Source organism: Camelus dromedarius, unplaced genomic scaffold (genome assembly GCF_036321535.1).
Source record: "Camelus dromedarius isolate mCamDro1 unplaced genomic scaffold, mCamDro1.pat HAP1_SCAFFOLD_114, whole genome shotgun sequence".
NCBI lineage: Eukaryota > Metazoa > Chordata > Mammalia > Artiodactyla > Camelidae > Camelus > Camelus dromedarius.
This window is the reverse complement of record NW_026989787.1, coordinates 5,243,715-5,266,010: the sequence shown is the minus strand read 5'-3', so window position 1 is coordinate 5,266,010 and position 22,296 is coordinate 5,243,715. Positions and strand designations below refer to the sequence as shown.

Here is a 22,296-nt window from a genome sequence, read left to right as displayed (position 1 = left end):
TCTTTTCTTCTGTTTTTTAATGGAGGTACCGGGAATGAGCACACGGAATTCGGCATGCTAAGCAAGCATTCTATTTACAACTAACCTATGTAATTCCCCGAGTCAACTAGATTCTCTGCATAGATAAAATAAAATACAAAACACTCTTTCACGGTTCACTGCCTTACAAAACATGTTAGTTTGCTGAAGCGCAAAATATCTTTGAGGCCTTCTTCCACGTATCACACTAAGTCTCACATCAGACCGAGTGGGATACAGGTCCCAGGACCCTTGACTGAAGAGACCACAGGCCCCGGGTTCGGGTGTGTCTTCCATAACCGATCATCGGCTATGGAAGTTCAGGGCTCCACTCGCTGCAGACAGTGACACGGGCGGGCTTGTCCTCCAGGGAGCCCGGAACGTGGTGTTTGTTGAATGCCCGTGTGCATAAGCGACACGTCTGCCCTCCGTCAGAGGACCCTCTTTCCCACTACAACAGACAACTCCCTCCCCAGGGCAGGACGGGAAGACGCGGTCCATCAAGTGCGTCTGCTAAGGGACCAGAGGGACACGGCCGTGAGCCCAGTCACGGCCACCTGTGCACGGGGAAGCCCCGGAGAGCGATCTGCCCTTCTTCTGCAGTGACTCAAGGAAGAAACAGAGGACTTTGCATTCCTCTTACCGAGCGGAGCAGCTGGCGGTGGGGGGTGAGGTTGCACAGGGCACCAAGGGGGACCAGGTGCAGATGCCCAGACGGGCGACGACGGGCCGCACCCGGGGCAGGCCACGCAGGCTGTTCCTCGGAAAGGTTGGGGCCCTCCGTCCCACGAGGTGACCTGCAGGATAGAAGGGATGGCTGGGTTGGATGACAGACAAAAGCGCCTACACCGACAAGAGCCGAAACCAACGCAGCAACCGTCGGCACCGGGCACCCTCCCCTCCACCGGGTGCCCAGAGAGCAGCACGGTGCCACATGCTCCGACCAGCCCTCTGGGGCCTGCCTGCAGCCTGGGCCGCAAAGGGGGACACGGGGATACGAACCAGATGCTGCACGTTGCCGCCGCCGCTGTCTCCATGTGGTGGAAGCCAAAGGTCCTCCTGCCCGAGAGGCTGCACAAAGAGCTTCCAGCACACGGGCAAACAAGCGCTTTCCCAACAGAAAGCCACTCTGGGCGGGACGGCCCTCCCTACCACCTTCCCCAGCTCCACACAAGCTTGCCCGGCGCGGACCAGGAACACGGACACGGGACGGACGTGAAGAGCTCATTCACCAACGAGCAAGCAGAGCCGCACCAGGGTCACCGCTCTGCCTGCAGGGCTCTGCCTGCAGGGCTCTGCATGCAGGGTTCTGCCTGCAGGACCCTGCCAGGCCCTCTCTGCCCCCTCCTCACAAAGGGCCCTCCTCCTCAACGCAGGGCCTGCCCCTGGGCGCAAAGAGCCCTGGGGAGCTGGGCATCCCGGAGTTCTGTGGCGGAGCTGGACAAGGGCTCCCGAGGGGACAAGGCTGTCCTCAGAAGAGACTCAGGCTCCGCTACAATCATCCCTATCCTCAGGGACGTCTGGATTTTACGTTCGCTACGGAACGCACCCCACCTGCGTGCTACGGGAAAGTGACGTGGGGAGTTTCAACCCCACAGCTGACACCAAAGGGACTGTACCAGCTCGTGCGCAAAACCCCACGGTGTGCCATGAGTCCGACGAGCAGCTCTGACAGCTTCCATGGCTGGCCCGACCCGGCGCAGGGTGGGGTACAAACACAACGTACGCACTCTGGTGCGCATCGGAATTCCCCCGCAGAGAAGGAGGCATTTTCACGGCGGGCTCTTTCCCTTCCAACCTCTATTCCCTACTACAAACGCACCATCTCCGAGAGCCAGGCATTTCTGCCCAGAATACAACTGGAGGCAGCGGCCAAGACACACTTTCCTCCCGAGAAAAGACAGTGTCTGGCTGTGACGTTTAACACACCCAGGAAGACTCCAAGTTGCACAAAGCACACCGTACAAAGCTGGAGGTAGGGCTTTGCCCCTTTTCCAGTTACCAGGATCTGAATGGACATTCTAAACAGGAGAATCACCTGGCCTGAGCCGGGAAACCAGTCAAAAGAACAACGACACAGAAATCCGTCTCAGTGACCCAGGAACATCCCTAGGTGCAGGAGGTCAGGAAGGAGTCAGCCGAGCCAGGAGAAGTCAGTGTGGAGCGAGGGCTCACTCTCCTCACGCTGCTTCGAGAAACCCACAGTCAATGTATACGGGCCCCGGCTCCTAAGCACTCACTCATGGCTCCTGCAGGCACCAGCCATGGCGAAGGGCTCCCGGGAGAAGCAGCCCACTGGCTCCTGGGCAAGAGTTTTGAGTCTGAATAAGGCAGTGACATCCACGCCACACCCGTCACAGGACACACATTTTGCAGACGAGGCCAATAACGGCTGCCGGGAGAACGGGAAGATCACCTTTCCCAGGACGTGGTCCAACAGAGCATGACCACCCCACTTCCCTGGGCCTCCGGGGCCGCCGCAGGTGGGCGGGCGCTGCCGGGAAACACCGGAGCCGCGCCAGGTCCCGCGTCGGCTAAAAACCACAGAAAAGGATGGAGGATTAGGCTTTCCTCCGAAGACACTGCTGAAGCCAAACAAAATCTTTGTGCCTTCCTTCCTTCTTCCTTCCCCGTATCACACTCGTTTCTTGGAGGAACTGGATACTGACCCCAGGAACTCCTGCATGCTAAGCCCGCATACTCTCTACTGCTGAGCTACATATACGCTTCCCCCCAGAGCACACTAAATTCTAGGCACAGAGAACAAGAAATGCCAGCCACATTCACTAACTTTCCCAGTGTATAATAAGCTCCGTGTGCTCCACCAACAGAGGTCAGTGTTTTATGATCCGTCAGCTCCTGCGGAGCCACTTCTACAGTCCCAGTAGCGTACTCCGGTTTTGTAATTTCGGGTTTAGTCGCCCATTCCTAGGAACACAAAACAATATAAATCAGGAACTGAACTTCAGATAATTTGCCTACGCTTAGTCAGTCAGGCAGACAACAGTAATTTACCGAAGCTATCAGAACATAAGCCCTATCCTGGGAGAAGTTGGCAGTACAAATAAAAGGCAGATTCTCCTCTCTGTTCTGCCAGAGGCACAGGATCCATGAAAACAAATCAGCACAGAAAAGTTTCAACAGCTCTACAACTGAGGTGAACGGGTACAGTAACGCCACAAAGGACAGGTGAGTCTGCTGCACGTGGATAGCTCAGGGATTGCTGGGAAGACCGCACTGTTTCGTAATAGAGAGATCCAGCGCAGAGGTGGGTTGTGGAGGGGCTTGGGGAAGGGCAGCCTGAGTGAAAGGAGCAGGTGGGAAACAGTGTAAGGCATTAAGGAATCTAGACCACTGTCACTGGCGGTGGAATGGGAAGACAAAACATGCTGCCTTGAAAATGAAGCATCACTTAATTTCAAGTGAGGACGGCTAAAACAAGAACAAACACCACGATGCACCTAACTTTCCCAGGGATGAATTTCTTTTCAATATCCTCTAATGAACTGTAAGGGAAAGACCCTGAAAACAAGAATGCCCATACAGACACTGGCTTCACTAGGTGAGTCTGGAAAATGAACACAAGTGCATTATCCAGTCCCACGGCATTAAGCACAGAATCACATCCTGAACTGTAAGTTAAAAGCATAAGTCAAAAATTCTCATCAGCAGATGCAAACGTCAAGATGCACACTCACACCAACCCCCGGTTTATGTCTCAGAATCCCCTGGTACTTACATAGTCACACAAGGACATTAACAACAAGAGACTGTACCTCATCCCAGGAAGATTCTCTTCCTCTCTCTTCTGTAAAGTGGCGCACTGACACACCGTCTGTAAAATGTAGTTACAGGTACATTAATGAAAAAATTCACGAATGTATATTAAAACAACCATGTGCGTCTATCTCCGTTCGTGGATGTGTCAAAACAAAAGTGGCAGAAATGACTTTCAAAGAGTTAGAGCATTTTCTGAAAAAAATGCTTAAGTCACGGTTGGGATATATTTCAAACCAATTAGTAAGAGGGAAACACGTAAAAAGTATGGATATGGAAGTTTGGTTTGCGCACTATGTATTTCTAACATTTGAAGTTTGCTCTTGTTTTGGTTTTTTCTTTTCTTCTGTTTTTTAATGGAGGTACCGGGAATGAGCACACGGAATTCGGCATGCTAAGCAAGCATTCTATTTACAACTAACCTATGTAATTCCCCGAGTCAACTAGATTCTCTGCATAGATAAAATAAAATACAAAACACTCTTTCACGGTTCACTGCCTTACAAAACATGTTAGTTTGCTGAAGCGCAAAAGATCTTTGAGGCCTTCTTCCCCGTATCACACTAAGCCTCACATCAGTCCGATTGGGAGACAGGTCTCAGGACCCTTGACTGAAGAGACCACAGGCCCCGGGTTCGGGTGTGTCTTCCATAACCGATCATCGGCTGTGGAATTTCAGGGCTCCACTTGCTGCAGACAGTGACAGGGGCAGGCTTGTCCTCCAGGGAGCCCGGAACGTGGTGTCTTTTGAAGGCCCGTGTGCAGAACCGACACGTCTGCCCTCCATCAGAGGACCTTCTTTCCCTCTACAACAGACACCTCCCTCCCCAGGGCAGGACGGGGAAGTCGCGGTCCATCAAGTGCGTCTGCTAAGGGACCAGAGGTACACGGCCGTGAGCCCACTCACGGCCGCCCATGCACGGGGAAGCCCCGGAGAGCGATCTGCCCTTCTTCTGCAGTGACTCAAGGAAGAAACAGAGGTCTATGCTTTCCTCTTACCGAGCGGAGCAGCTGGCGGTGGGGGGCGAGGTTGCACAGGGCACCAAGGGGGACCAGGTGCAGGTGCCCAGCTGGGCGACGACGGGCCGCACCCGGGGCAGGCCACGCAGGCTGGTCCTCGGAAAGGTGGGGGCCCTCCGGCCCACGGGGTGACCTGCAGGACAGAAGGGAGGGCTGGGTTTTATGACAGACAAAAGCGCCAACACCGACAAGATCCAAAATCCAACGCAGAAGCCGTCGGCCCCGGGCACCCACCCCTCCACCGGGTTCCCAGAGAGCAGCACGGTGCCACACGCTCCGCCCAGGCCTCTGGGTCCTGCCTGCAGCCTGGGCCGCACAGGGGGACACGGGGATACGACCCTGACACCGCACGTCGCCGCTGCCACTGTCTCCAAGAGGAGGAAGCCAAGGGTCCTCCTGCCCGAGAGGCTGCACACAGAGCTTCCAGCACACGGCAAACTAGCGCCTTCCCAACTGCCAGCCGCTCTGGGCGGGACGGCCCTCCCCGCCACCTTCCCCAGCTCCACGCAAGCTTCCCCGGCGCGGTCCAGGAACACGGACATGGGACGGACGTGAAGAGCTCATTCTCCACACGAGCAAGCAGAGCAGCACCAGGGCCACCGCTCTGCCTTCAGGGCTGTGCCTGCAGGGATTTGCCTGCAGTTCTCTGCCTGCAGGACCCTGCCAGGCCCTCACTGCCCCCTCCACACAAAGGGCCCTCCTCCTCCACGCAGGGTCTGTCCCTGGGCGCAAAGAGACCTGGGCAGCTGGGCATCCCCGAGTCATGCGGCGGAGCTGGCCAAGGGATCCCGAGGGGACAAGGCTGTCCTCAGAAGGGACTCAGGCTCCGCTACAATCATCCCTATCCTCAGGGACGTCTGGATTTTACGTTCGCTACGGAACGCACCCAACCTGCGTGCTAAGGGAGAGTGACTTGGGGAGTCCCATCCCCACACCTGACACCAAAGGGACTGTACCAGCACGTGCGCAAAACCCCACGGTGTGCCATGAGACCGACGAGCAGCTCTGACAGCTTCCAGGGCAGGCCCGACCCGGCGCAGTGTGGGGGACAAACACAACGTACGCACTCTGGTGCGCATCGGAATTCCCCCGCAGGGAAGGAGGTATTTTCACGGTGGGCTCTTTCACTTCCAGCCTCTATTCCCTACTAAAAACGCACCATCTCCGAGAGCCAGGCTTTTCTGCCCAGAGTACAACTGGAGGCAGCGGCCAAGACACACTTACCTCCCAAGAAAAGACAGTGTCGGGCTGTGACGTTTACCACACCAAGGAAGACTCCAAGTTGCACAAAGCACACCATACAAAGTTGGAGGGAGGGCTTTGCCCCTTTTCCAGTTACCAGGATCTGAATGGACATTCTAAACAGGAGAATCACCTGGCCTGAGCCGGGAAACCAGTCAAAAGAACGACGACACAGAAATCCGTCTCAGTGACCCAGGAGAAACCCTAGGTGCAGGAGGTCAGGAAGGAGTCAGCCGAGCCAGGAGAAGTCAGTGTGGAGCGAGGGCTCACTCTCCTCACGCTGCTTCGAGGAACCCACAGACAATGTCTGCGGGCCCCGGCTCCTAAGCACTCACTCATGGCTCCTGCAGGCACCAGCCAATGCGACGGGCTCCCGGGAGAAGCAGCCCAATGGCTCCTGGGCAAGAGTTTTGAGTCTGAATAAGGCAGCGACACGCCAAACCACACCCGTCACAGGACACACAGTCTGCAGACGAGGCCAGGAACGGCTGCCAGGAGAACGGGAAGATCACCTTTCCCAGGACGAGGCCCAACAGAGCATGACCACCCCACTTCCCTGGGCCTCCGGGGCCGCCGCAGGTGGGCGGGCGCTGCCGGGCCACACCGGAGCCGCGCCAGGTCCCGCGTCGGCTAAAAACCGCAGAAAAGGATGGAGGATTAGGCTTTCCTGTGAAGACACTGCTGAAGCGAAACAAAACCTTTGCGCCTTCCTTCCTTCCTTCCTTCCCCGTATCACACTCGTTTCTTGTAGGAACTGGATACTGACCCCAGGAACTCCTGCATGCTAAGCCCGCATTCTCTCTACTGCTGAGCTACATATACCCTTCCCCCCAGAGCACACTACTTTCTAGGCACACAGAACAAGAAATGCCAGCCACGTTCACTAACTTACACAGTGTATAATAAGCTCCGTGTGCTCCACCAACAGAGGTCAGTGTTTTATGATCCGTCAGCTCCTGCGGAGCCACTTCTACAGTCCCAGTAGCGTACTCCGGTTTTGTAATTTCGGGCTTAGTCGCCCCTTCCTAGGAACACAAAACAAGATAAATCAGGAACCGAACTTCAGATCATGTGCCTACCCTTAGTCAGTCAGGTACACAACAGTTATTTACCGAAGCTATCAGAACATAAGCCCTATTCTGGGAGAAGCTGGCAGTACAAATAAAAGGCAGATTCTCCTCTCTGTTCTGCCAGAGGCACAGGATCCATGAAAACAAATCAGCACAGAAAAGTTTCAACAGCTCTACAACTGAGGTGAACGGGTACAGTAACGCCACAAAGGACAGGAGAGTCCGCTGCACGTGGATAGCTCAGGGAATGCTGGGAAGACCGCACTGTTTTGTAAAAGAGAGATCCAGCGCAGAGGTGGGATGTGGAGGGACTTTGGGGAAGGGCAGCCTGAGTAAAAGTAGCAGGTGGGAAACAGCGTATGGCATTAATGAAACTAGACCACTGTTACTGGCGGTGGAATGGGAAGACAATACATGCTGCCTTGAAAATGAAACATCACTTAATTAATTTCAAGTGAGGACGGCTAAAACAAGAACCAACACCAAGATGCACCTAACTTTCCCAGGGGTGAATTTCTTTTCAATATCCTCTAATGAACTGTAAGGGAAAGACCCTGAAAACAAGAATGCCCATACAGACACTGGCTTCACTAGGTGAGTCTGGAAAATGAACACAAGTGCATTATCCAGTCCTACGGCATTAAGCACAGAATCACATCCTAAACTGTAAGTTAAAAGCATAAGTCAAAAATTCTCCTCAGCAGATGCAAACGTCAAGATGCACACTCACACCAACCCCCGGTTTATGTCTCAGAATCCCCTGGTACTTACATAGTCACACAAGGACATTAACAACAAGAGACTGTACCTCATCCCAGGAAGATTCTCTTCCTCTCTCTTCTGTAAAGTGGCGCACTGACACACCATCTGTAAAATGTAGTTACAGGTACATTAATGAGAATATTCACGAATGTATATTAAAACAACCATGTGCGTCTATCTCCGTTCGTGGATGTGTCAAAACAAAAGTGGCAGAAAAGACTTTCAAAGAGTTAGAGCATTTTCTGAAAAAAATGCTTAAGTCACGTTTGGGATATATTTCAAACCAAGTAGTATGAGGAAAACACGTAAAAAGAATGGATATGGAATTTGTGTTTGAGCACTATGTATTTCTAACATTTGAAGTTTGCTCTTGTTTTTGTTTTTTCTTTTCTTCTGTTTTTAAATGGAGGTACCGGGAATGAGCACATGGAATTCGGCATGCTAAGCAAGCATTCTATTTACCACTAACCTATGTCCTTCCCCGAGTCAACTAACTTCTCGGCATAGATAAATTAAATTACAAAACACTCGTTCACGGTTCACTGCCTTACAAAACATGTTAATTTGCTGAAGCGCAAAAGATCTTTGAGGCCTTCTTCCCCGTATCACACTAAGTCTCACATCAGACAGAGTGGGATACAGGTCTCAGGAAACTTGACTGAAGAGACCACAGGCCCCGGGTTCGGGTGTGTCTTCCATAACCGATCATTTGCTGTGGAATTCCAGGGCTCAACTCGCTGCAGACAGTGACAGGGGCGGGCTTGTCCTCCAGGGCGCCGGGAACGTGGTGTCTGTTGAAAGCCCGTGTGCAGAACCGACACGTCTGCCCTCCGTCAGAGGACCCTCTTTCCCTCTACAACAGACACCTCCCTCCCCAGGGCAGGACGGGGAAGACGCGGTCCATCAAGTGCGTCTGCTAACGGACCAGAGGAACACTTCCGTGAGACCTGTCACGGCCGCCTGTGCAAGGGGAAGCCCCGGAGAATGATCTTCCCTTCTTCTGCAGTGACTCAAGGAAGAAACAGAGGACTATGCTTTCCTCTTACCGAGCGGAGCAGCTGGCGGTGGGGGGCGATGTTGCACAGGGCACCAAGGGGGACCAGTTTCAGTTTCCCAGCTGGACGACGACTGGCCGCTCACGGGGCAGTCCTCGTGGGCTGCTCCTCCGAAATATTGGGGCTCTCCTTCCCACGGGGTGACCTGCCATACATAAGGGATGGCTTTGTTGAATGACAGACAATTCACCAACATCGACAAGAGCCGTAAGCCAACGCAGCAATCGTCGTCACCGTGCACCCTCCCCTGCACTGGGTGCCCAGTTGGCAGCTACTCTGACTGCACTCCTTCAGCGCTGGGCCTGCCTGCATCCTGGGCTGCTCAGGAGGCTTTGGCGATAAAATACTTTCCCCAAACTTCACTGTGATTACTGGGCATACTTATCCCCTAATTCCCAATCCACAGGCAAAGGCAGGAATGGTTTTTTCAAAAGGAAAATGCTAGTTCCAGAGATTATTCAATACAAAATGACCACTGGAACACAAGTGAATAAAATTACTTCCTTTTTTTCCTCTGCCTTCTGAGCCGGAAAGGCGGTGCCATTCCTAACAGGGGTGCCACCCGGCCCTGAAGCTGTGAAGTGAGAGCAGCGCTGAAGGCGGATTCTATCTGACAGATGCCGTGCGGGGAAAGCACGAGCCGAGCTCTTTGTGCCTTCCTACAGGAACTCTCACTCCCGCCCACGCCCCAGGCTCTTCACAGAAGCCGCTGGTCTCCCTTCCACCTCAGTTGACCCCGAGGACGAGGGGAGACTGGACCCCTGTCCCATGACGAGGACACCACAGGGCCTAGATTTAGTTGTTTTCATAGCTAATCACCCTGGATGGGGTCTCAGGGCTCAGATCACTGGCAACCAACACTTACACAGTGGACTCACAGCACACTTCAGGGCAAATCAGTCTGTATACAGATTATACATTAAAGTAAGAAGGGTCTTTTGTAGGAAGAGTATCAACAACCCCTGACTGTGAGCTCCACCTCTTCCTCCTCAGCCTGTTGGTGAACTGTTAAAAGCCTTCTCTCTGACAGCGCATGTCTTGTATAAGTGACCAGATGTCACGTAATCATTTATGAAAGAAGTAGCCTCAATGACTCATGTTGTAATAATCGGCAAAAGAATGGTGAGTTACATGGAGTATCTGGTGGTAGACTTTAGAGTTACATGTTAACTCTGGGGGAGTGAGGCTACGTTGTCATGTCACTTAATAACTGGCTACTCTAGGTCACTGTGCAAGCTTTATTATAAGAACGAAGGGACCTGCAAAATTAGTGAAGAAATGCCTGCTGCCTTAAAGCAGATCTTGAATAGAATATTTATCCACCAAGGCAAATGAAGAAAAATGTTTTTCTCGTTATGACATACTGCCTTCATTCTAAAACGTCATCCATGTTATTTTCCTGAAATGAGAAGAAAATTCAGCCTTCAAAACCGTGTCCAGGCGGGAAGAGAAGGCTGACACTCATGTCTTCTAGTTCACAGAAACCAGCCATGCCAGCCACGCCAGGCAACCAAGAGACTGGGGGGCGGCCCACAGTCCCTGGAGGGGCGTAAGCTCCACTGCTCACAGGGGACAGAGCCCTGCTGGCTGGTGGCATGTAAAGAAAACAGCATCTTGTCACTCAGCTGTGAACCTGTTCCCCACAGTGAGTGTGTGGTGTGGTGTCCAGGAAACCCGACAACTACCCATGGGGACAAGCAGCCCACTGGGCGGCTCCTGCTGCAGAAATGGAGCTGCCGCACTTCACAGTGCGCTCCTTACCTCTCAGGGGAGGGTGCAGCCTGTACGGTCCTCCTGGAGTGGGATCCTGCCTCATGTATTCCTCTGCCTGCCTCCGTCTGCAGATTGCATCCAATCTTAAAGATAAAGAATGGCTTCAATACAAATTACACCACCAATTCCTCTACTAGGCACAAAACAACCAGTCCTTAAAAATCTCAAAACACCCGTAAAAATGTGTCAAAATTCTGTACCTCTGTTTCAGGTGGGCAACTTCCCTTCTCAGCTCAGAGGAGTTTTCCCTTCTCAGGTCAGAGTTTTCCCTTCTCAGGTCAGAGTTTTCCCTTCTCAATTCAGAGATTTCCCTCTCCAGCTCCTGAACCCTGAGCTGTGGGAGAAAAACACATCCACGTTCAGTTGTGGCCGACTGTGCACAAAGGGAAGGAAGGAAACAAATTCTTACTGAGCTGTCTTGGGCCTTCTTCTCGGCAAGAGTGACCTGAAAATGTCAACACATCAAGAAACACCCCATGGCTAGGGGTTCTCAGGGCCACAATAACTGTCTGCATCAGGTGCTGAGGACTCGGTGTGTCAGGAGGAAGGCAGGTTACCTGGTGTCTCCAAATGATCTCTGCTTCCCGCATTTGCCCGTGACATTCTTCAAGTCTTATCCTATGAGTTACAAATTGTTCCATCAGAGAAGACACAATGCTGGGTATGCTGTTAAATAATCTGCCCCAGTCCATGTTATCTGCACTGCACACTCACACACATCACCTCACCACTCAAGACACACTGCACACGGCTGCAGAAGCACAGCAGGTGCAAAGCTGTCGCTGCAGCCACTCCTTCCGTCACTGTTACTGAACGCCTGCCCGGTTCTGCGCTGACACAACTCCCCCTCCCGTTCTCAGCATTTCCCTCACGTGTCCTGTGCTGAGCATCTTTCATCACAAAGCTTGATTCTTCCTTTCCTTACATCCTGACCCTACTTCTTACACCTGGGTCTCCCCAGCAGCACGGGAATTTTTATTGGTCCGACTGACGCTACACTAAACTGCTATCCTCAGGGTGAGAACGGTTTATAGCACCTTCAGAAACATCTCTGTGAACCGTCTCTCCTCTCAGTCTGGCCAGCACTGGGACCAGGAAATTCTTAGTAACTTAATACTTTTTAAAGTTAAACGTTTAACTTAACATGTGTAAAACTTAACACTTTTCCTCCTGTGTGAAGCCATGTATACAAATGTCTTTTGTTTGGGTCAGTTTATGATATTGTGTCTAAACATTTTAGAAAAGTTTTCAAAAAATCCAACAGGTGTTTTCAGAGCCGCAGGTGCAGAGGAGCTGAACTCACTTGTATCATCTTGTCTCCTCTTCAGCCAATTTTGCCTCCTCCTTTGCTGCCAACAGCTGCTGCTTTCCCACCAGCTCACATCCGTTCATGTCCACCTTCCTGAGAGGGGAAAGAAACTCTGAAATTCTGCCAGTTTCCCTCCCAGAAACTGGAAGGGAAGAATTCCATGTTCCTTTCGCCCTTCCCCATAAATGCTCAGGCTGATAAATACACAGGAAAGAATTAAAGTACCCCCACTAATAAATATGAAAAAGCTACACTCAGGCCTCTGGCAAGTGTTTGGTATCTGGGCTTCCCTTCAGCGTCCCCACCCCTAATCATTTATGCATAAAGTAAACACACAGGAAAAGCCCACGTGAGGTGTGCTCTGCGCCCCCCCACCAGGCTCAGGTTCCTGTGCCTGGGACAGCACGAGCTCACTGTGTTTCAACGTGGGAATCAGGGTCTGACCAAGTCATCACAACCAAACACATTAGGGTAAAGCAAGCGTTCATGACTTGTTTGATTTCTCCCACAGAGAGCCCAGATTTCAGTCAAAACCTGGAGCAAAACCTGATCCTTTAGGAAATATAAGGAAATGTTTGTTTTTGAAAGCGGGTTAATGGGTGTGATGTCCATGACCTCTCCCTGAGAATGACAGGAAACTCTGGACAAATTATGAAATCCATGATCAAATGTAACAAATTGCTAACAAGCCAGAAAGGGACATGAGGCCAAGATGGAGAAGAAGAAAGCCCAGGACTGGGCCCACCTTCCCCGGGGGTCACCCGGTAACTGCAGAGGAAACCACTGAGATGCAGAGCAGCCCGGCAGCCGGTGCCCCCTACGCACAGGCACCGCAGTCAGGCAGCTGGAGCTCACTGTCTGTCAGAGAAGGTGATCCCTAGAGAGACCCACAGGACTTAGCTGGGATCCACAAGAGCTATATGCCAGAAACAAAGGTGGACAGGAGACACATGGGCCTCACGAAAGCTGGCTGCACTGACTGATCTCAGCTGCTAACCGGGTTAACAGGATGTAGCGCTGCTGGCACCCTGACCACCTGCCAGCTGTAATGCCCACCTTCTCTGCAGCAAGTTAACCTCACACGAGGCCTCAAATTTTCTCTATTTTCTACCCAATATCTAGAGTTTATTAAAAATGATAGACACATGACAGGTCATGACACTTTGATGTGGTTGAAACCTAAGGACAATAAAAATGAACCTAGGGGGATCCAGATAATGAAGTGACTAAATCTGGTCCAAGAACCCGCTAAAATCTCAAACTAAATACAAACAAGACTCTGGTAACCAGTTAGAATGAACAGAAGCAGCAGATTACAGAAATCAAGGTCGAAAAATAAATGCACATCTGTACTGATTGAATATGGTAAAGAAAATATGGTGGTAAGTATTCTGAAATGTATTACAATATCCACATAACTCCACACATTCATTCACACATTGTCATAATTAACACGGGAATGTCTTACCCTTCAGTGTCCATAGATCTCTGTCCACTGATTTCATCAAGGACACTTACTTTCTTCACCTGCCTTTGGAAACCGTCTTCCTCACGTTCTTTCAGAGATCCCGATGCAGCATGGTGGTCTTGCATTTTCTTTTTACCCTCTATAAACATAAAACGACTAGCTTTGTGTGTGCACATGTGCACTCAAGAGCTTGGCTGTGCTGGGGAGTGGAGAAAGGAGAGAATTCTGAAGGCAGGAATCCCCTTTTTACCTTCCCAGTGCAAATTCATTGCTATTACAGGCATGTTTCATTTTATTGCCCTCCCTGGTAATGCATATTTTTAAACAATTGAAGATTTATAACAACCCTGAGTACAGCAATTCCATTGGTGACATTTTTTTCTGGCAGCATTTGCTCATTTCTTATCTCTGTGTCACATTTTTGTAGTTTCTGAAATATTTGGTTCTTTATCATTTTAATTAAAACAGGCATGACATTCCTTTAAGGCAAAGCCTAATCCAGCGGAAGTCCCTAGTTCTCAGCAATTCTATAAACCCTGAGAGAGGTGAAGAGGCTTCAGAAGAAAAGTGTGAAGCCAGCAGGGGTTGGCCCATGAAGTTTAAGGCAAGATTCCATCTCCAATGCATACCTGTGCAAGGTAAGACGGGAAGAGCTGACCCAGAGGTTGCTGCAAGTGCTCCAGGAGATGAAGCTAAGGCAGCTAATGAAGGTGGCTGCACTAAACAACAGGTTTTCAATGCAGAGAACTGCAAGGGGAGGCCACCCAGCACCATCACAGCTGGAGAGAAGTCAGCGCCTGGCATCAAGGCTTCAATGGACAGGCTGATTTTCCCGTTAGCGGCTAACGAAGCCAATATTCATTTAACATTATGAAAATCCTATGTCCCATGAGAATCAAGTGAAATCTACTCTGTGCTCTATAAATAGAACAAAGCCTGAATGACAGCACATCTATTTACAACATGAATATTTTAGCCCATTGTTGAGACCTACTGCTCAGAAAACAAAACAAAACACACAAAAAAATTCTTTCAAAATATTACTGCTCATGGACAATGCACAAGTCATCCAGGAGCTCTGATGGAGATGCATGAGATGAATGCTGTTTCCATGCTTAACACGACATCTATTCTGCAGCCCATGAATCAGGAGTAATTATGACTTTCAAGTCTTATTATTTAAGAAATACATTTTGGAAGGCTTTAGCTGCCATAGACAGTGACACCAATGATGGGTCTGGGCAAATGAATGGAAAATTTTCTGGAAAGGATTCACCATTTTACATGACATTAAGAACATTCGTGATTCATGGGAAGAAGTCAAAATATCAACATGAACTGGGGTTTGGAAGGAATTGATTCCAATCCTGATGTGTGACTTTGAAGGGCTCAAGAATTCAGTGCAGGAAGGAGCTGCAGATGTGCTGAAAATAGCAGGAGAACTAGAGTTACAAGTGGAGCCTGAAGATATGACTGATTGGCTGCAACCTCATGATAAAATGTGCATGAATGAGGAGCTGCTTCTTATGGACAAGCAAAGAAATTGGTTTCTTGAGATGGAATCAACTGGTGAAGATGCTGTGAAGAAGGTTGAAATAACAAAGGACTTAGAAGAGCGTATGAACTTAGCTGATAAATTACCACAGGGTTTGAGAGGACTGACTCCAATTTGGAAAGAATTTCTACTGTGTGTAAAATGTGTCAAATTGCCTGTGACAGAGGACTTGTTCCTGAAAGGAAGAGAGAATCCTGTCACAAACTTCATTGTGGTCTTATGTTAAGAAATTGCAAAAGCCACACCGATCTTCAGCAACTGCCACAATGACTAGTCAGCAGCCACCAATGTTAATTCAAGGCCATCCACCAAAATGACTGTAACTCAATAAAAAAAGTTAAAAAAAAAACCATCCACCAACAAAAAGATTAAACCTCACTAAAGGCTCCAATGATGGCTAGAAGTTTTTAGTAATAAAGAGTATTTTCATTAAGTTATGAACATTGGGGTTTTTAGACACAGTGGTATTGCTCACTTAATAGACTACAGTATAGTGTAAACTTAACTGTTCTTTGCACTGGAAAACCAAAAAAAAAAAAAAAAAACCCCGAAAAATAAGTTATTTAACTCTCTTTATTATATTTATTTTATTCTAGGGGTCTAGAACTGAAGCCACAACATCTCCCAGGAATCCTGTATGTAAGGTTTTCTTCCCAACAAGCAACATACCTTCCAGGCTGCAGTCCCCTGTTGTCACAGCTCGCTGCATCGAATCCTCAGATCTGGTCTTCGAAACACCTGGCTGTAAGATAGATATGAGAAGACATTCAAGAAGTACTGATCCACAGCAATGTGCACATACTTAACATGAGAGGAATCATACGCTTGGAATCAGCTAAGATGGGCCATCTGCTTTCCATGCGTTACAGCACAATTAAACACTGACACAGTGATGCTCGGTTCTCTGAGGTAAGCATCTCTGGGGGTGAGTAACAATCCTTACTCTCTTCTTGATGCTGAGCTGAACGTCCTCCTGCACATGCATTTCTTCAGATTTCACTGTGGCTTCACAGACATGAGATTTATTAAGAGCAATTTCAACTTAAAACATTCTCATTGGTGACTAAATTCCCAAGAAAAATAATTTGAGTAGATATCAATATTTAATCTTCTAAGACATGAGATTGTTGTTCCTTGTGAAATCTAATGTTTACAGTGGAAATCCTGCTGCAACTGGAGGCATTTACCTCAAATTCCTGAAGTGTTCATTGAAACACCACCTTTCAAGTTCTCTGGAGATGTTCCTTTTTCCAGTATCTTCACACAGGACAGAAATAAAGTATGTACTAAGATTTCAATGAAAACTCAGGGTCATATGTTTAAAAAGTGTAATTTTTTTTTCCAGAAACAAAGTATTTTGTTAACTGCAAAACAAACCATAGAAAATAAATATATTAGCCCTGGTACATGTCCAAAGACTTTGGTGAGCATTCTCTCCAGAAGATATTAAGGCAGTGAAATGATTCTGAACATACAAATTTTATAAAGAAAGGAAAGCAAGTGTTATATGTTCCCTTACATATGCTTGAAAGCATCTGAGACTTTCCCTGAATTTCGGTTTGGGGCTGAAGACAGTGCTCCATTTGAGAGTTTACAGCAGACAGGGCCTCTTCCTTCAAGTTCTAGCAACGGGCATCCTAGCAGCTCATTCTGACCCTTTGCATCTTGCATTTCCTTCTTCAGCTGGTCCTCTTCCACTGCCAGCCGGCCAATCTCTTCCAGAAAGTCTTGGTTTGTTCTGATGGGCAGTTGCTTCTCTTCAACCCTTTTGGAATCCTGTCCCTTCTCAGCCAGTACCCACAACTACGCCTAAGTTTCCTGTGATGGCAGCTGATACAGGCTGGGCCCAGGACAAATGTCAAGCCCATAAAGAAATGTGGAAAAAAGACCTCCAGGCACAGATTTTTCCTCACCTCCACAGGCTTCCTCCTCCCTGGACAATGGAGGGCACGACTGGACGACAAGAGGAAGCAAGGGTGGGAAACTGCTCATGTCAAAGAGCTCACAAATGAGTGATGCTGGTGAAATATAAACAAAGTTTACCCAAATTCACATGGAAAATTCTCTGTTTAACATCAACAGGGCAAGGAACTGTGCACCTAGTCTAGTAACTTCCTTAACCTCTCAGGTATTTCCTGGCATCTTCTGTGTATCTTGGAGGGCAGTGTGAGTGGTGAGAAAACTCTCTAAGTTGTGAAAATAAGACATATTTCCTAGTCTCTGAAATAGAAAAAGTCACAGAGGTTTTAGTCCATGAAATTCTGGGTCATTGTTCACAGGGAATTTCCGCTCCTGGGCTCTCACACTCTGTTGTGGTCAAAAGCAGGAGGAGCAGGTGCACGCAGCTCGCCCAGGGCATAAAAAGCCTCAGTAGCCCGGCTATGGTCAAAGTGGCAGCTCTTACCAGGTGTGGGTTCTTGGCGTTCTGGTCCCTCACTGCCTGCAGCTTAGCTCAAACAATCTGAATGATGTCATTCAAATTTTCATTCACCTTCTCAATGGCTTTCAAGCTCTCATTCAATGAAACATTGAATTAGTAACAATTACTCATTACTTTCATTTTTATTTTCAGAATGTAATCTAACAAGAGGTTCGTACCTTAAACTTCAGTGCTTTCTCAGAGGGCAGCTTCTTTTGCCTGATGGCCTCCTCTAAGCATTTCTTTGCGTTGTTGGTCTATGCAAAATTGTAATGAAGGAAACAGAATTACAAATACTAATTACACTGCTAGCTGAACCTATCTTGTGTGTGACCCCTTCCACTAATACAGAAAGTGGTGCTTTACATCTACAACACTTGCTTTGTTTATTTTTTTACTGATATATAGTCAGTTACAATGTGTCAATTTTCTGGTGTACAGCATGATTCAGTTACATATATATATACACCTATGTTTGTCTTCACATTCTTTTTCATTATAGATTACAAGATATCAAGTAGAGTTCCCTGTGCTCTACAGAAGAAATTTGTTTTTTGGTTTTTTTTTTGTTTTTTTTTTTTTTATCTAGGACACTTGCTTTGAACCTAGACCTCTTATGGAACACATGGAACAGGACAGTAGGATGAAGGAAAAGAGAGCCAAATAACTGAACTGCCAGAGTGGGGAGGAACTGAAGGTAAAATCACAAAAAAAAAAAAAAGCAAAAGGACAAGGATAACTTCTGCACCCAAGCAGATATATTTTCTGCAAGTTCTCTGCTTTCATTCTCCAAATTCTTGCTCTGCTCAGTCGTCTGCTTTAAAGTAACTAAAAGGAGATGAAGCAATTTCTCATATTGGCAAGAAAACCCAATAGAATAGAATTATCATGATTTATTAGCAGTAGAGACATATCTGGCTGGCACTATGAGTATAATTAACCTTTTAGCTTTTCTACTGTGCCTAAAGGAAGCAAATCTTAGTGGCATTCTAAATGTGAGATCATTGAGATTCCTAGTTTAATTTTTTTCAAAGATGCAGAAACACAATAAAAAGTCTTCCCCTAAATTCTCTCCCAGCTATAAGCACCATTCTTAGAAAATTCAATCATTCAAATACTTCTGACATCACCAGAGATGAAAAAGAAAAACCAAGCATCCTGTCCCCTCAACATTCTCTCCTCCAATTACTAAGGTAAGTAAACATGCCCCTGCTTAAAAAAATAGAACCCTTATCCCACGCAGGTTCACCCCACAGCCAGGCCCTATCTGCAACACCACAGAAGGCAAGTTCAAAACGTTGCCTGACTGGGCCTGCACTGGCCTCCAGTGTCTTCCTGCTGCCTGGAAGATCGTCTTTCATGAAAATCATGTTGGGGGCCCTGAAGGACAAGGTCACTGGAATTAAACACTTTGGTACCATGTGGGCTTCCCCACCTAGTCACTGGAGGACCTGGATAACACACAGGCCCTAAATGACAAGCTTTTCTATCACCAGGATGAGAATGTTACCATCACTGCTTCAGGAAAGCAGCACATGTAAAACAACCAGTCACAGGCGACTCCATGTGTGAAGCTCTAGAACGCAGCCCTCAGAACCAGACTCCTCTCTCAGGCATCTAAGTCCCTCATCTGACCACACTGTGCACACGTGTCTTCTGTCTGCCCAGTGGTGATGCTCTGATGCTGAGATCCCTCTTCTCAGCACCAGCCCTTCTGCATCAACTGTCACCAACAGCAGCCCTTGAGGGCCTACTGAGTGCCGGGCAGCCACCCTGCCCATCATGCACAGCCCCACTCGGTCAGCAGAGTGTGAAGCCTGCATAGAAAGCATCATCCTCAGGCTGAATCACTTCCATTAAGTCCCCACTGCCATGAATGGCTCCTTTCACTTATGAGTCACAGCCCATGGATGCCCCTCTGCTGTGACACACACCGCCTGGCTACATCTGCATCCCTCCCTCAGCCTGGAGAGTCCTGACAGGCTCAAGTAGTGTTTCAGCATCTTTACTTTTCACCAAGAGCCAGCTCATATTAGGGACACACTCCGAACATTAGACTCTTCTCATCACCTGCTTCCTCAAGTTTGCTATGCAAAATTAAACTCATCCTAGTCTCCCTACTCCTGTGACCCTCCTGGCCTCTTAGCTCAATAGATGTCAACTTCCTCTACGATGTCATTTAGACACCATTGCAGGAGTAAAATTTTCAAGAGTTGAGAAGTCAGTTAGACATCAGAAGTCATTGTGTTTACTCTTAGTTGAATTAAAATCCACATCAAATCCTGGTATTGAGAAAATATTACAAAGGAAACTAAACCCTAATACCTTACCTTGACACACCGGAGGCTTTACCTAGGAGAGGAAGAAACATTAAATTTGAAGTCAAAACATACAATTAGTAAATCTATAATTTCTAATATACTATCAAAACAGTAATCCATTGAAATCACAATTATCACTTTGGTACAGCATAACAATTAATATGATTAAAAATCAGGAAAAATCAGAATTTCCTACTTAAGGCATGATCTTTCACTCACCATTTCTGATAGCACAATGGTAAATAACTTATTTTAGAACAAAAGATCTGCTTACATTTTATTAAATAAACATCACTCTATTCAATTTTCATAACGCATATTCACATTTAACAACACTGAACTATATTATTTTCATGATATGTTGTTTTAATGCATCATTTATCTAATTTTTTTTGTCAAACCAAACATCCACACTTAAGTCCAGAACCTGGATAGTTGTGTAACCTTCAAAAGAGAGAGAGAGACAGAGAGGAGAAAACTAAAAGAAAAATAAAGGCAAAATCTTTATACTAAGATTAAGATGCACCCCTTTCATTCAATGAAAGGTTTTCTGAAATCTTATACAGAGTTGACTGTTGAATTGATAAGCAATTGTAACATATGAGGTCGTAAGATTTGTGAAGACCACTAAAAACAAACGGACATCAGATGAGACATCAGACGAGAATGAAAGTGAGTAATGGCTGTAGTGAAACCACACACAGCAGCAGGACGGACAGCGACCATTTTCAAGAAGCGAACGTCCTTCTTGACTCAGATACAAGTCATCGTATGAGGAGTAATAGTTCAGTAAAACCCAGGCAGGACTCCACTGTAATACCATGTAAAGACACATTTCCCTGACCCTTAACACATATTTCTTCATTCAAAACTTTAAGTGATGATCAGAGACTGAGGCCAGCCCCTAACCTTGCCAAGATATTGGAGAATCATCACAGTGTCGAAGATCCAGTGGCAATAATGTGGCAATAGAAGAATGCATCCATGGAGGGCAAACAGAAAACCACAGATGTTCCCTTAACTTCACACTTGCTCAGGAACACTGAGCTTCCCTGTCCCCTGTCACCCAACACACAGGCAGGGGCAGGTGGAGAGATAGATGGACTCGCCAAATACTTAACCTTCCTGTTTTGTTATTGAAGGGAAGAGTTTATAAATAGCCATTGTCTCATTGAGAATATACTGTTGTCTTGCTCAATGAGTTCTTACTATAAAGATTTTGCAACAAATTTCCATTTCAAAATTAATTTGTGTTCAAGTTAATAATCTAAAAGGAAACAAAGAAAAGACTCCTGGATTCTGGCCCAGGCAGGCAAATAAAATGTCCAGTGACTATATAAATTCCTATTAGGTGTGATTAAAAGGACACTGTCAGGTACTTTAGTAATACTTACAGCAAGGACGGTCCTCCAGACGAACAAGAGAAAAATAGAAACTCCCCAGGAGGCAGCAAGAAGAATAAGCTTCCACAGAAGTTCATAAACATCAGACGCAGGATGGAAAAGGAGAATCAGAGTGTCGAGGATCTGAAAAGATATTAGATATAATGAGGAACCTCAAAGACATTCCCAGTGTATATGTCACAGAGAATCATCTTTAGAAACCCTCAACCACATCCTCAGATAGCTCCACAGAGAGGCGAGAAGGGACACTTGAGTTCAAAGGAGCTCTTGGGAGTGTGGGCATGTTTACTGCCTTGATTTGGTAATAGTTTCACTGCTGCACACATACGTCAATTACCTGATACACAAAATGTTAGAGATTTGACTTTGCTGACAGGCACATTGCAAATATTTTTAAAATAGGTAACAGAACTTAACTTATGAATGTAGAAGCCAACTTGAAATTGAAAATAAGCAAACACAAACCTACAGGGCATGGGACGCCTCCATCTTCTATTGTATGTTCATGAAGTACCTGGACAAACCCCTATGAAATGTCTCCATAAATACACCCAACATGCATGGGGAAAGAGCAATGAAGGTATGTGTTAAAATACAGAGAGATGTACAGAGATGTATTTCTACATTTATAGACTGGACATGAGTGAGAAAGCAGACCAGCTCTTAGGATAATGTCAAAATTACTATTCCAGCAAAAATTAATGATATATTTTAGCCCAACTATCTAAAAACCATGGAGGTTTTCTTCAATATTCACTTTGGTTCTGAACCAGAGCATGTAATGTCAGACTTCTGAAATAAATAGGGATTTGTATTATAGAGTTTTAATCATATTATACAAGATTACACAAAGAATGAAGTTACATAAAAAGAGAACACAAAATAATCAGTAAAAATAATTTACATGCATATTTCACAGTACTGCACCTACGTCCATTAACAGCCACCAAGAAAATTAATTTGTATTTCTGGAATGTTCAGTCACCAAAACAAAAGCCAAACACATAGTTTTGTAAAAACTAGATTTATAAGTATTATAGGAGGGAATAAATGCACAATGTAATTTGTACTTTATCTAGACACCAAGTTTCAGTCTTGTGCAAA

General features: G+C 47.2%; 2 long non-coding RNA genes across 2 annotated transcripts; both read right to left on the bottom strand.

The window, feature by feature from the left end:
- Nucleotides 1–9,455: 9,455 nt before the first annotated feature.
- Nucleotides 9,456–11,023, bottom strand: LOC135320659 (uncharacterized). The gene is made up of 3 exons (XR_010379913.1): nt 10,918–11,023; nt 10,706–10,800; nt 9,456–9,518 (listed from the first exon to the last, which is right to left on the bottom strand). It is a non-coding gene; the product is annotated as an uncharacterized LOC135320659 (long non-coding RNA).
- Nucleotides 11,024–12,026: 1,003 nt separating this feature from the next.
- LOC135320658 (uncharacterized) lies at nt 12,027–16,852 on the bottom strand. Its single transcript, XR_010379912.1, has 4 exons — nt 16,237–16,852; nt 15,719–15,791; nt 13,495–13,633; nt 12,027–12,119 (listed from the first exon to the last, which is right to left on the bottom strand). It is a non-coding gene; the product is annotated as an uncharacterized LOC135320658 (long non-coding RNA).
- Between the last annotated feature and the right edge of the window lie 5,444 nt (nt 16,853–22,296).